Source organism: Pan paniscus, chromosome 4, assembly GCF_029289425.2.
Source record: "Pan paniscus chromosome 4, NHGRI_mPanPan1-v2.0_pri, whole genome shotgun sequence".
In the NCBI taxonomy this organism is placed as follows: domain Eukaryota; kingdom Metazoa; phylum Chordata; class Mammalia; order Primates; family Hominidae; genus Pan; species Pan paniscus.
This window is the reverse complement of record NC_073253.2, coordinates 28,151,234-28,166,260: the sequence shown is the minus strand read 5'-3', so window position 1 is coordinate 28,166,260 and position 15,027 is coordinate 28,151,234.

Sequence of the window (15,027 nt, the reverse complement as noted above, 5' to 3'; positions counted from 1 at the left end):
ACACTGCAGAATGATAAGAGGGTCTGAAATGTAATACATCAAGTGTTAATGTGCCAGACCTAGAAGTGGCAAATGTCACTTGGACATATTCCACTGGCTAAAACTCAGTTACATAGGCCCAGTAAAATGATAAAAAGCCTATGTAAGTTTTGGTTGTATGCCAAAAAAGAAGAGGACAAAATGGATATTGATGTGCACTAACAGTCTGTGTCATCATGGTGACATGATCCTTCTATCATGAAGTAATCAACCTCTTTAGAGAAAAATCATTATTAGACTTAAAGTTGTTTTCTAATATCAATATTACTGTCAGATCTATTTTGGTCAGGTTCCTGGTGTACATTTTTTCAACCTATGACAGTAAGTTCTCAACGTTGTTGATAGGGTCTTGGAAACTTCAACTTCAAGTGAGATGCCATGTAACGAAACCAGTTTTACTATAGGCTAATTAATATAAACAAGAATTAGTTCCTATGGCATATTTGTATCACAAAAACATCAACAAATTTCTAAGTGAAGACTTGAAACACTTCTAATGTTAAATATTGATATAAATGTAAGCTATACATACATTTAAGAAAAATCAACAAAAATAAGTAAGCTATTTGTCCAATTTTTGGTGAATCAGTGAGTGACAGCCGTCATCCTGGTGGTAGGTTAAATCAAGAAACAAATGTTTGCAAAGTGAAAATTGTCAGGAGTACCTCCTACCAACACACAGTTCAAAAACAAACAATATTCAATAAGGCAGACTCTCTAAGCACTTTCATACAACATTTCTTATTATTTTGCATTTGTGTGATTATCAAATACTTTATATTTTATCTTATAATAATTTGTATTCATTTATTCTTTCATTTTCCAACCCACTTACTCCAGTTCAGGTTACAGGAGGCCAAAGCCCATTCAGCAGTTCAGGATACAAGGTGGGAAGCAACCCTGGCCATGACACCATCCCAACACAGGGCACACTCATACATATACCCACACTCACCTTGACTGAGATCGCTGACACATGCCCACTCACCTGAAATACACATCTTCAGGATGTGGGAAGAAACTGGAGTACCTGGAGAAAATCCACACAGACATGGGGAAAAGGTGCAAATTTCACAAAGACATTAGCCTCAACCATGAATTAATTTTTTTCCCATCAACATTATAACAAAGTAACATTATCTGAGCACCTGATATAATTTCAGTCTTTTGAGATTATTACTATTATGAGACAAAATCTCACTTTGTAGCCCTGGGTAGAATGCCGTGGTGCAACCTCGGCTCACGGCAACTTTCATCTCTGGGTTCAAGTGATTCTCATGCCTCAGCCTCCAGAGTAGCTGGGATTACAGGTGTGTGCCACCATGCTTGGCCAATTTTTGTATTTTTAGTAGAGATGAGGTCTCACCATGTTAGCCAGGCTGATCTCAAACTATTGAGCTCAAGCTATTCACCCACTTCAGCCTCCCAAACTGCTGCAACTGCAGGCAAGAGCCACTGCGCCCAGCCTCTTGAGATTATTATATTTTGGGTGTGATTCTTTAAAAAAGCATATAGCCTAAACTTAGTTTTTTTAATCCAATCTGGGAATCTCTGTATTTTTCAGGTGAATTTAATCCATTTTCAGTTTTACAAGTTTGATACTAGAAAAGAGTTATTTTCAAAGAGCAAAACATCATTCAAGATGTATTGTGAAATAAACATTTCTCAGAATAAGACAGAATGTACCACTTGCAGACCCTCTTTAAAATAACTGCTGAAGTATGCAGAATGCAAAAAGCAATGTCTGTAAAAAATAATACTTGGTGAACATGTTGATAAATCTTATTAAATACCGTGAAAAAAGATGAATTTGGGGGTTCTTAACGACAACTTGAAATATGGTACAATTAAAGATAGGAGTGGGATGTTAAACTTAAAATATTTCAGGGTACTTGAGTTTGAAACGAACTAAATAGAAATATTGATGGGAGATGTGTGCTACAGAGACAGAGTTAGCAACTATCAATAAAGGAGAAGAAAATCACAGAAATGTTTTTGGATGAAGTGCTTTCCCCAGCAGGGAAGTGAATCTAACTAATCCTAGGTAATGTAATGAAGTAGGCAAATGACTCTTCTACAGGCTCTTGCCTGTAATCCCAGCACTTTGGGAAGCTGAAGAGGGTGAAAAGAACCAAAATGTACAATGTCTCAAACACAATAAAAGTTTGTTTTTCTTACACATGAACAGACCAACATAACTGTAAGTTAGTGGGTGAAGCTGGAGCTGATTCTGCTCCACACAATCATTTGGGGACCCAATCTGAAGGAAGTTTTATCTACCACAGATAACTTCCAGGGTCACTCTAAACAAAAACATTCAGCCAATGAAAAGGAGAAGAGCATGTCTGAAAATGTTGTGCCTTTTCTCAGTAAATAATGTCAAGGGGCACATGATATCAATGTGTCTCAAGGGTAACATAATCAGTACTAAGATGTATCAATCATGTGTCTTCTACTATGACACACTGAGAAAGGCAGAAAGACTGCTGTCCTAGTCTTGCAAAAAATGCCTAAACCGAATGTGATTATGAGGAAACATCAAACACATACTGAGGGACATTCTTCAAAATACCTGACCATCTGCTGTCAGTGAGTACAAGAAAAAACAAAAACGAACCTGACCAGTTATCTTTAAAAGTATCAAAGTTATGGAAGAGAGGGAACTGAAAGTCAAGGAAAGACTGAGGAACTCTTATAGATTGGAAGAGACCAAGGAGACACGACACCTAAATGCAATGTGTGGATCAGATAAAAACATTAGGGCAATAAATAATGAAATTTGAATGAGATCTATAAATTAGTTAATATTTTCTCAATATTTCCTGCTTGATACTTGCTGTGTGGTAAGATGCTAAGACTAGTTTGATGAAGTAAATATAGGAATTCTGTGTCATACTTAGTAACTTTTTTCTAATCTTGAACTTTTTTCAAAATGAAAAGTTTTTTAAAGAAATGAATAAGCAAATAAAGTCCCATCATGTTCCCATGTATATGAAAAGCTGTTACCAGAAATAAAAAAGATTGTGAAGTCCACTTAATAGGTGCCACTACCCTTCCTGTTCTTCATTCTGTACCTAAAGTATCATATTAGCCACATCTGAATGAATTTATTTATAACTAGGATGGCCCCTACCCTTTTTGGAGTGTAAATAATACACTTCGGAGTGTAAATGTTTAACCCACTTTCTGCTATGTCAGGCATCCAGATTACAAATCTAACTTCTTTCATAACAATTCCAGTTATGCTTCTAATATTCCCCTTAGATCCATTAGTGTTGGGAAAGACAGAGAATTTCAGTCCAGCTTTGCTTTGACTACAGCAGAGTAACATTCACAGTGCTGGTGAGTCATAGCAAAGCATGGAAGTTGGTAATACCCTGGCCTCTCTGGTGCCTTAGGTTCAAATGTGGACCAACCGTGCCACTTAAGGATTATCAAATCTTGACCGCTTCTCATCCAGGATTATATTGAATAAATGGAAATTTCAACTGAACTGGCTAGGGTACTTCGACTTAACAGACATGAAACAGTTGAGATTAGGGTTGGAGTGGCTAGCACTTTTGAATACAAAATGATATGGCAACACATTGTTTTATCCAGAAATGATACAATAAGCTCAGAAGTTGGGCAATAGTGAAGACTCTCAGGCAGAAAGACAAGGCCACAGGGAGGAAGTTGGCAACTGTTCTCAGTCACAAAGAAAGAAGGAAATCACAAGTGTATTCTCTCATGGGGCACTTTGTCTAGGGCACTTAACAAATTAGTTCAGGTAAGCTAACTGCCTAACAGCTATAAGAAGTTGACCCAAAATAATGATTCAAATATAATGAAAATTTATTTCTCTTATACATAAGCAGACCAAGGCAGCTGAAGGTTTTCATGTAGCATTGTTTGTTTGTTTTTTGGTCCACCACAGTCATCCAGGGACCAGGACTAAAGGAGACTGCTGACTTGCATACACATCTTCCAAGAACACACTGGGCATCAACATCCAACAAGCGAAAAAAGGAAGGAGCATGTAGGATGCCATGGACCTGGTCTAAAAATGACACACAGTACTTTCTCTAATATTCCACAGGCTGGATTTCATCTTAACCAGTATACCTAACTTCAGGGAATTCATACCTAACTGCAGGGAATTCATACCTAACTGCAAGGAATTCATACCTAACTGCAAGGTAATGTTTAGTGGTTCATCCAAGAATAAAAGGAAAAGGGTTTAGTAAACAGTGGTTAGCCTGTGCCAAAAACTTCCATATATACATGCTTGTAAACAATATTTTTAGTGTTTCTGCCCATACTCAAGGAAAAATTTAAGAGTATATACAACAGTCTTTGCTCTCTAGAAGGCTACAGGTTACTATGGATTATAGATGTTGGGAGGAGGTGGAAGTAGTCTATTTACTCCTACTCTTCTTAAGGTATTATTTTTACTTTGTAATAGATAGGGGAGGGGAGCAGACTCATATAGAACAACTGTGCCTCTTAAGAGAGTGGTTCTCTTTTAAGAGAAGAGCAAATCACCAGACAGTGTTTGTGCTTTCATCAGATTGCAGGCCCCTAAAAACCTGGTTCCTCTTCACTGCCTTTTTTTAAATTCACCTTTCCTACCCTACTGCAATGACCTTGTATGTTTGTAGAAAGTATCTTTAGCATCATGAAATCAGTGTGAGGGATTCACCCCTGTCCAGCCCATCAGATTTTCCTTTGTGTGTGTGTGTTTGTCTGTGTGCGTGTGGTTGCTCTTTTTGATTTTTCTTTCTCTTTTTTTTTTTTGAGACAGTTTCATTCTGTCACCCAGGCTGGAGTGCAGTGTTGCAATCTTGGCTCACTGCAACCTCTGCCTCCCAGGTTTAAGCGATCCTCTCACCTTGGCCACCCGAGTAGCTGGGATTACAGGCATATGACACCATACTCAGCTAATTTTTTTGTATTTTTAGTAGAGATGGGGTCTCACCATGTTGGCCAGGCTGGTCTTGAACTCCTGACCTCAAGTGATACACTCTCCTCGGCCTCCAAAAGTGCTAGGATTACAGGCTTGAGCACTGCATCCAGCCACTCTTTTTGATTTCTTACAGTTCATATGAAGAGAAACAAATTTGTGCAATGAAATGTCCATGAAACAATTTAAACCCTTCACAAATTTTAGAAAGAAACTAAGGACAGGGATTTTTTTAATGTAATACTAACCCCAAAGCATTATCTTTATACACTAAATGCAGTATGCTATAGTAAGAATAAAGTCAAATACAGGCTATGTATATATTAAGATGCTAAGTGGAAAAAAGTTTGTTTCTTCAACTGAGAACCTCTCTGTCTCCTGATCATTCCATTCTTAAATCCCAAGGTGCACTGAATTCAGAATTAGAAGACTCAGTTTTAGTTCTTGCTCTGCCACTCTGGCAACTACGAATTTTGGCAAACTAATTTTTCTATATGTATATCTTCATCTGTAAAATGGGAATAAGAACTGCTTTGCCTCACCAGGGTTTTGTCAAGTAGAAATGAGAAGCAACATTCACCTGACAACTTTATAAGTCACTTTACACATTACATTTTTGCACAATCACTAATGATCTTAGGATCAGAGTGTCAAGGATCCAACCCAGGGTGTTTTCTTATTCCTGACATTACCTCATGCTCTTGGCCATGGTTGTTGACCTTCAGGGCATTGTGCCCGAGATACCTTTTTGTGTTTTTATTCCGTTCCTGGTTTCCTGCTAGGATGTTTTTTACTTCTGTTTTTTACAAAAAAATGTTGTTCTTTGGCAAATGTATTTCAGTTTATTGTGATGTTTATATTTTACACAAAATATAAATCTATTTTATTCAATTTAAAAATCAATTCATTTCAAAATGATTAAGAAATTTTAAAAGACCAATAGGTTTCAAAAAGTATTGCAAGAACTCAGAAGGTAGAGCAAAAAAAAAAAAAATCCATTACTGCATCTTAATTATGAAAAAGTTGTTTTTTGACAAAATTTTGCTAATATGAAAACATTATAATGAAAGAAAAACTAAGTTTCATCATATAGTCTGTGGTAATAGGTAAAAATGTGTATGTAAATCTAATTTTTATAAGGTAATGAAAAAATATGAAAAAAACATTTTTTTCATGCTCACTAATGTTCCTTTATTTTCAGATCCCTGTTGTAGATCTATTGGTTTACTCAGACTTTCCCTACGAAATAGTCACCATCTGCCTGATTAGTCTGTTTCCTTGGTATCCTGCCCATTCTTGTTACTTGAGTTTCTGCTCTATTTCAAGAAATGCACTCATTAGGGATGGTCACATCTGTGATCATTTGAAAAGAAGTATACGTATTCAAAAAACATCTAATAGCACCTTGGCATTTCATTAAATATAAACAAGAAAAGTCTCTTTTTGACTGCCTTACTCTTAAATGCTAACAAAATATAGCATGATCTTTGAGGTCCCTTCCCGCATTTGGAAATTCCATGGGACTAAAATAAAAAAAAGAAGTGCTCAACACAACTCGGACATTTTCATTATATACACATTTATAAGCACATACAGAGAAAAAATGCCATCTGTTAAAAATAGTTAACTGAATACTAGCTGAGGATAAAAAATGTAAAACAGGTATATTTGCTTCTTCTGATGACTATTTATATCTGGCTATCTCCTAAAACTCCGGAAGTGATAAGACAATACAAATAAACAGTATAGACACTTTTCCCCTTAAACTCTCTTAGAATGTATGCTCCACGTGGACTAGAATTTTTATCTGTTTTTTCACTAATGGGTGCTAAGTAACAGGACACATAGTTAAATATCTGGCTGTTTTGGGCAGAATTCTAAGATGGCCCTCCAAGATTCCCAGCCTCTGATGTATTCTCCTACTTATTCAAACACTAATCTAAGAATTGCTGTGAAGAGATTTTAGGGGTGTAATTAATGTTCCAAATCATTGACCTTAAGAAAGGGAGATCATCCTGGTGGGCCTGACCTAATCCCACGAGTCTTTAAAAACTCAGTGTTTCTCTGCTGATTTCAGAAGTCAGAGAGAAGCATATGACACGTTCAGAAGAAAGGAACTGCCATATTGTGGACAAGGTCACATGGCAGGGAATGGTGGGCAGCCTCTAGAAGCTAAGAGCAGCCCCCAGCTGACAGCCAGCAAGACATCAGAGACTTCAGTCCTACTGCACCAGAAACTGAATTCTGCCAACAACCTGGACGAGCCTGGACAGAAACCTGAGCCCAGAGTGAGAAATGCAGCCCCAGCCAACACCTGGATTTCAGCCTGATGAGACCCTGAGGAGAGAATCCAGTCATGTTGCATCTGGAATTCTGACCTAGAGAACTGTGAGTTTGTAAATTTGTGTTGTTTTAAGTTGCTAAGTTTGTGATAATTTGTGATGCAGCAATAGAAAACTGATATCCTGTGCCTGGCGTGGTGGATCATGCCTGTAATCCCAGCACTTTGTGGGGCCGAGGCGGGCAGATCACAAGGTCAGACGTTCGAGACCAGCCTGGCCAACATGGCGAAACCCCATCTCTACTAAAAATACAAAAATTAGCTGGGCATGGTGGCACGCACCTGTAATCCCAACTACTCAGGAGGCTGAGGCAGGAGAATCAATCGAACCCGGGAGGCGGAGGTTGCAGTGAGCCGAGATTGTGCCGCCATACTCCATCCTGGGTGACAGAGTGAGACTCCGTCTCAAAAAAAACAAAAACAAACAAACAAAAAAACCTGATATCCTGTCCTATAGTAGGCATTTAATAAATATATGTGGAATGAATGAATGAATGAATGAATGAATGAAAGAAATTTTGATATGTTACATGGTAAAGGTAAGATAATTATAAGAAAGGCAAAATATGAAACTATACTTGTGATTTTAGAACTAAGTTCTGGATAGTTTTAATAACCACATATCTTATATTATTTATATACATTCATGTGACATTAATATGTCATCTTTAAATAAAAAATACTAAAATAAAAAATAATACATGAAAAAGGCATGTGTAATGTATATTACATATATTTGCATTAATATTTTACATTTAAATGAAAGAAGCTTAGAGTAAATTAGTCTACAAACCCACCTCAAATTTATTTTGAATGTAGGAAGAATATCATTTATACTTACATTTTTAGTTCATGAAACATAATTTACTTCACTTAGAATAGCTATACTATTAAATTTATGGTTGGACTTGCAATTAATACTTCGGAACTTTACCCTATCTTCCTTTTAAATATGGTGTATAAAGTTGGAAAAGATTCAAATAAATATACAATCAATGTTCTCAGAAATCAGTGTATAAGGTTTCAGAAATTCACTAATTAAAGTTTGACTAAATGGTTAGGAAGAAAAATCAGCATGGATGTCATGATGTTACATAGAAAGTAAGGTTATAGGATCCAGAAGGAACAGTAAAAAAAATAATGTGTCGTGCTTTTTAAATACTTTGGCTTCTGTAGTGTATAGAAGATGCTTGATGGTCTTAACAGTATTTATCTATACATCATTGCTTTTCAAAAAGGATTTGAGGTGACTTAACATAAATCATTCATAAAGTTGAATAAACACAAATAAAAAAATAAAATGATAAAAAGAAGAAGCCAAAATGTTAATTTTAATGTCTAAAATAGTTGTTATTTAATTGAGCATTAAATTGGGCTTGGGCTACATATGCTGTCAGTAAGAAGATTACTATTTAAAAATATTAAGCAAAAATTATCAGTGGTCTTACAATTTCCCTGTGATCTGGCAACTCTTATGACCTCTTGTATTTTCCACAAAAAAAAAAAAAAAAAAAGGATTGCTTGAGCCCAGGAGTTTGAGACCAGCCTGAGCAACTTAGCAAAACTCCAACTCTAAAAAAAAATTTAATAAAATAAATATGAGACAATGTCAAGTGCTGAAGAAGATGTGGAGAAACTGGAGTTCATGTTTGTTGCTCAGCCTGTAAATTGAAACAACACTTTAGAAAACTATTTGGCAATATCTAGTAAAGCTGAACATGTATAACATAAATTCAAGCAATTTCTTAATTAAAAAAATTTTTTGAGACAGGGTCTCACTCTGTCACCCTGGGTGGAGTGCAGTACACAAACACGGTTCACTGCAGCCTTGACCTGCTGGGCTCTAGCAATTCTCCCACCTCAGCCTCCTGAGTAGCTGAGACCACAGGTGAATGCTACCACACCTGGCTAGATTCTTTTTTTTTTTTTTTTTTTTTTAAGAGGTGGGGTCTTGTCATGTTGCCCAGGCTGATCTCAAATTCTTGGGCTCAAGCAATCCTCCTGCCTTGGCTTCCCAAAGTGTTCAGATTACAAGTGTGAGCCACTGCACCCAGACCAAGAAATTTTAACCCTAACTAAATACCCCAAAAAAGTGTATATATGTTCCACAAAGGACATGGGTAAGAATGTTTATAGCAGCAGTATTTGTAATAGCCAGAAACTGGAAACAAGCCAAACATCTATCTACAGCAGAAGAGACTATTGTTTATTTATACAATAAACTATAATATAGCAATAAAATGAATGAGCTACAACAACAGCAATCAATTTCACAAACATAATACTGAGATAAAGAATACAGACACAAAAGAGAATATTTGGTATGAGTCCATTTATATGAAGTTCAGAAGTAAGCAAAGCTAATCTCTGGTGTTGGAAGTCAGGTTAGTGATTACCATTAGGGTAAGTGAGGTAGGAACTGGAAAGAAGTTTCTGAGATTCTGTCATTGTTTTATTTATTGACCTGGTGCTGATTTCTTGGGAGCACTTCTTTTATGAAAATCAATTGAGCAGTACATTATGATTTGTATACTTCTGTGCATATATAAATGAAATTGTATTCAAAAGTAAAACTAAAGCACCATCCATCCCACCACCAAAAAAACCCACTTAATTAATTTGTCATTATCTAAAATGTTGATTAACTGAAAATTAACATTTAAAAGGTTGTTAAACCTATTGCTGAAACTTCAGGAAAAAATAAGAGTATTAAATACTGATTTGAAATTTAAAAGCATGCAAATTATAAACTATAGATCTCTCTGTCTCACACATACATACACACACACACACACGCCCACACACACCCATGGTTTCATACCTTTATGTGTAGTACCAAAGATTATTATTCATAATTAATATCCGAACATCAATTTGCACTTCAGGAAAAAATAAGAGTATTAAATACCCATTTGAAATTTAAAAGCATGCAAATTATAAACTATAGATCTCTCTGTCTCACACATACACACACACACACACACATGCCCACACACACCATGGTTTCATACCTTTATGTGTAGTACCAAAGATGATTATTCATAATTAATATCCAAACATCAATTTGCATTTTCAACATGTAACCAAAAGCATTCTCAACTGAATTATATGATTAACTAAGATTGAGGAAAAGGTTATGGTCTGTCAGTGATAATTAATCTTCTAATAAGTTATTCTAAAAAATTAAAATGATAACCCAAATGCAATTTATCAACGAATCCATACCAGAGGCCATTAAACCTAAGACTTAGATAATTAAGGCCAAAAAATATATAAATTGAGGGTATCAGTGTCTAAAAATTTAAAAGTAGGATATGATACAAATATTTAATATATAAGTTAAAGATTGCAGATTATAATAAAGTTATAGGTGCTGTGCTAATTTTCTTTTGCTATATAACAAATTGTCACAAATTTAACAAATTGAGGGCCTTCCTCAATTTGCTTTTCCCTCCTTTCCACTACTTCTTTTTACAAATTATCCCCTTTAGTTCAGCTTTTCTTTTATTATTATCATTAGATTATATTATTTTTTTTAAATTTTATTTTATTTTAGGTTCTGGGATATATGTGCAGGACATACAGGTTTGTTACATAGGTAAATGTGTGCCATGGCAGTTGGCTCCACCTATGAACCCATCACCCAGGTATTAAGCCCCATATGCATTAGTTATTTATCCTAATGGTCTCCTGCCGCACCCCCCACCCCCAGCGCCACCCCCCATCCCCCCACACAGGCCCCAGTTTGGGTTCTTCCCCTCTTCACTACTTACTTTTACTACTTCTGTTACGGGAGCTTTGCAGTGTCACTTTTCCTGACAGAAACCTCTGTGGTTGGTGGCACCTTTGCCTGAGTTCTTGTCCTGCATCCAGGAAGAATGAGGTTCGCAGTCAGTGGGGTGAACAAGACCAAGAGGAGCTTTACTGAGTGTTAAAACAGCTCAGAGGAGGCCCTGGAGAGGGTAGTTCCCCTGCAGCTGGTAGTCTTGTCCCCTCTAACGGCAGAGAGGGTAGGTCGTCTCTATTTTTTTTTTTTTTTTCCAAGACTGAGTCTCGCTCTTTCACCCAGGCTGGAGTGCAGTGGCCCATCTCGGCTCACTGCAACCTCCACCTCCAGGGTTCAAGGGATTCTCAATTCTCACGCCTCAGCCTCCCAAGTAGCTGGGATTACAGGCGCCTGCCACCACGCCCAGCTAATTTTTGTATTTTCAGTAGAGGCAGGGTTTCCCCATATTGGCCAGGCTGGTCTCGAACTCCTGACGACCGTAGCTGCTCTCTGCAGCTGGTCATCTGGTCCTCTTTCCTGCGCTGACTGAGCCCAGGGCTTTTATAGGCCTCAGAGGGGGGAAGTGCATGCTGATTGGTCCATGGGCAGCCATGGGCGGGCCCAGGAAAAAGCACCATGAATCCCCCTCCCATCAGCAGGACTGGCCAACCTGCCCCCAGGCTGAGGCCTGCCCTGGCCTGAAGGTGGGACTTCACGGGTCACCCACCAACTTCCGCCCAGGAGCATGTCTGCTTCCCCTGGCATCCATGGCTGGCACCAAGGGGAACCTGCAGTGCCCAGGTACCCTCAGCTCCCCCTCAGCTTCCCCTCACGCTTCTCCACTCCCAAAGTCTGGAGGGGGCTGAGGTAGCAGGGGGCTGACGTGTCACCGCTGACCCATGCACACATCCGGAGGGGATGTGACAGCACCCTAGCTCAGCCCCAACCCCAATCGGAGATCTGATTGGCGCCGGGAGCGGGGAGAGGCCAGGCAGCTGGAGCAGGTACCTCTGAGCCTGCGAGGGGAAGGGGAGCCTTCCCAGACCTCCTAAGAGTTCAGGGATGCCCCGCCTCTTGGGCGGGGCTCCTGCTACTCTGGGTTCCCAAGAGCACCGGGGCCGGAATGCAGCTCGCTTGGGTGGCTGCAGTTGTACCTGGAGAGCTCCCGCCTGGCCAACTTGGAAAGAGCAGGGCTCCCGGTTGTCCCCAGCTCCCACTGGCGCAGTGGGCACCCAGCCGCACCTCCTGGCAGCCAGGGACGGGGGCTCCAGGTCATCCCTTGACCTGCGCCACCATCTGGTATAGGGGCAAGCTTGCTATGAGCTACCCCTGTGTCCCAGCGCTCAGGGACTGGCTGGAGCGCCGCCTGTGAGCTCAGTGCAACTAGGCCGGGCCTTATCACCACGGCCCCCAAGGTAGCGGGCTTCAGGGAGCGGGGAGGGTGGAAGGTGGGCTGTACACCTCCTCCCCTTGCCGTGCCCAGCGTGATGGCAGCAGCCACATCAGACGGCCAGCGGCTGTCATCACTTCCATGCCGGTGCCTTTTTTTTTTTTTTTTTTTAAGACGGAATCTCACTCTGTCGCCCAGGCTGTAGTGCAGTGGTGCGATCTCGGCTCACTGCAACGTGCGCCTCCCAGGTTCAAGCGATTTTCTTGTCTCAGCCTCCTGAGTAGCTGAGACTACATGCGCGTGCCACCACACCCGGCTCATTTTTTCTATTTTTAGTAGAGACTGGGTTTCACCGTGTTAGCCAGGTTGGTCTCGATTTCGTGACCTTGTGATCCGCGATCCGCCTGCCTTGGCCTCCCAAAGTGCTGGGATTGCAGATGTGAGCCACCGCGCCTGGCCTCTTTTTTTTTTTTTTTTGAGGTGGAGTCTTCCGCCCAGGCTGGAGTGCAGTGGCGCGATCTTGGCTCACTGCAACCTCCACCTCCGGGGTTCAAGCGATTCTCCTGCCTCAGCCTCTTCAGTAGCTGGGATCACAGGCACGCGCCACTACGCCTGGCTAATTTTTTTGTATTTTTAGTAGAGACGGGGTTCCACCATGTTGGCCAGGCTGATCTCGAACTCCTGACCTCGTGATCTGCCCGCCTCGACCTCCCAAAGTGCTGGGATTACAGGCGTGAGCCACCGTGTCCAGCCCTGTGCCTATCTTTTTTACGTCTCTTCTTTTGGCTACGTTTCTCCCCACTACCTAATTACTACTCAGCTATGGAGGATCAGTATCATCTCATATCGTCTGTGAAGTCTTTCCTATTTCAACCCAGGATGCATTTCCATTTCTGACCTTTCACAGTACTTGTTATTTGTAACCTTTTTTAAAAAAAAAACAAAAAACACATATTATCTGATAATATAGGCAGTTGATTTTTTTGGTAAGTACGTATGTGTCGAATAATATCTTGACCAGATCCCCAGCTCTTTTAGGAGCAAAACTGTTTATTTTGTGTCTCAGTACCCATAACCCTGACTTTAACATACATGAATGCATTTTCCTTCTTTCAGAATTATTTTCCTGTCTAATAACTAATCCCTGTAGACAAGTCATTATCATGTAGTTTAACCATTTTCGATACAAATTTTATTTTGAAAAGTGAAAAGTAACTCATAAAAAATTTACATTTGCTATTACTTAATACCCAAAATAGCAAGTTTTTAAAAAAGATGTCTTGACGAAAGTTCTACAGAAAGTCTACAAAAATAACAAGCCCTCCATCCGGTGTATTTTTGTTTTCTCCAAAGTGCATTCTCTCCTGTTTTGTACCTCCAAAGCACTATGCCTTTGACACTGTAGTCACCCCATAATAACTATCCGTACTGAGCATTAACTTTGGCCCAGGCACTCTGCTCAGTATTTTGTGAATATTATCTCCAAACCTTACCCTCATGTTACAGTAGCCACTTTTACTCCTACTTCATTTAGAGAAACACAGACTTCCATTACCAGCAAAGTGCAATCTATATCTGAAAAACTTCCAATGAAACAACAAAAAATTGCTGGATAAAAATAACAAACCTACTTTTAAATGCATAGCTGAGCTTGCAAGAGAGTAAGGAAATCCCCGGAGGTCAAACATGAAGACAAAACTAAAAACTAGATCTCAAAATGTGAATTGGTGCTGGACTTGTCTTAGGGTAGGGCAAAGGATGTGTTTTCATTCACATAGATATACAGGGAGGTGAAGCTCGGATGAGGCAAGGTAGAGGCTTAGAACTGAGGCCCTCTACAAAAAGATGGACTCACTAGAATCCAGTGAAAGTTGTGAAGTAAGAAAAAAAAAAATGACACCAGGGGGCAGGAAAGTTTGTCATCTTACTACATTCTGGGTCCGAAAACAGTCTCCTCTTAGAATTTACCTCAGAGCAGCATTCAGATTTGAGATTAGAATTTACACTCTCTATAGGGCCTGAAGACCTTTAAGCCAAGAAATTCCAGTCTCAGTGCCAAGTCTCTACCTCTTATTCTTAGGCTTACTCTCCTCTCTTTGTGTCCATGAATATGAAAGCTAATAATACTCACGGGGAGCCTTGTAGAAGCAAATACCAAATCACTCTAAGAAGTGACCCTCTTTTGCCCTGGTAATATTTTTGCTTTGAAATTCATTTTTCATCCTTATTTTGATTAGTATTGGCAGGGTATATCTTTTCCTATCCTTTTCTTTTTTAATTATGCCTTATTTAAAGTAGGTTTTTTTGTAGATAGAATATAGTTGGATTTTGCTTTTTTGTCCAATCTGTTAATGTGTGCCTTGTCATTAGGGTGTTGACTTCAGGGGGACCTTCTACAGATCTCTTGAATTCTCTTTTTACATAGCTTTCTCCTTCTTAATACTCTGATCTATAAACTCTGGTCTCCTTGGCCTTTCCATATTTCCACTTCCATCTCCTCACCTCAGAAAACCTGGCAGTCTCTTTCTATGCACCCTTTTCTTGGAAAT